Here is a 673-nt window from a genome sequence, read left to right as displayed (position 1 = left end):
TATCTCTGTCGCTATCCCTGGTCTCTAACCTCTTAGCTCTGACCTAAGGTTGGGGTGAGAGGAGCTCCTGCAGATTCACGAGGCTGCTATCCCTGCTCACTAACCTTCCTGGAGGCTCTGCCAGAGGGCTCCCCAAGAGCTAAGGAGAAGGAAAACGACTGGGCAAATACTTACCAGCAGCTGACCTGGTCCAGGATGCTCACGGTTGGGGGGGGGGGAGGTGGGGGCGGGGGGGGGGAAGAAGCCGCAGGCCCTTTCTAAGCCATGTCTTTACCAGCAGGGTGCCCTGGGCAGGGCCATTTACCCCTCCTAGGCCTGGGTTTCAGCATCTCATCTGGGCCAAGGAGTCATTCCTACCCACTCAGACCACTGTTGCTCATCTATTGAGCCCTTGTTAGCCAAGGTCTCTGGCTAGGAAGGGAGGAATGTCTAGGGACTTCCTTTTCTTCCTACAGTTTCTCTCCAGGTGCCCCAAGGAAGCAGTTGCCAGCTGCCTTCTGCCCTTTCAACTCCCCCCCCCGCAACCCCAAGAGGGGACTTTCCCTTGATAATTCCACCTTCCTTTAGAAACTACCCTTGGATCGCTTAATGTAAAACCCTGCAGGGCCCCATTGCTGTCCTCAACTTCTAAAGGGAGGGGGCAGACTTGCACTGTACTACACAGACTCAGGAC

This window comes from Orcinus orca, chromosome 20 (assembly GCF_937001465.1).
Source record: "Orcinus orca chromosome 20, mOrcOrc1.1, whole genome shotgun sequence".
Taxonomy (NCBI): Eukaryota; Metazoa; Chordata; class Mammalia; order Artiodactyla; family Delphinidae; genus Orcinus; species Orcinus orca.
The sequence above is the reverse complement of the archived record's forward strand: the minus strand, read 5'-3'. Positions refer to the sequence as shown.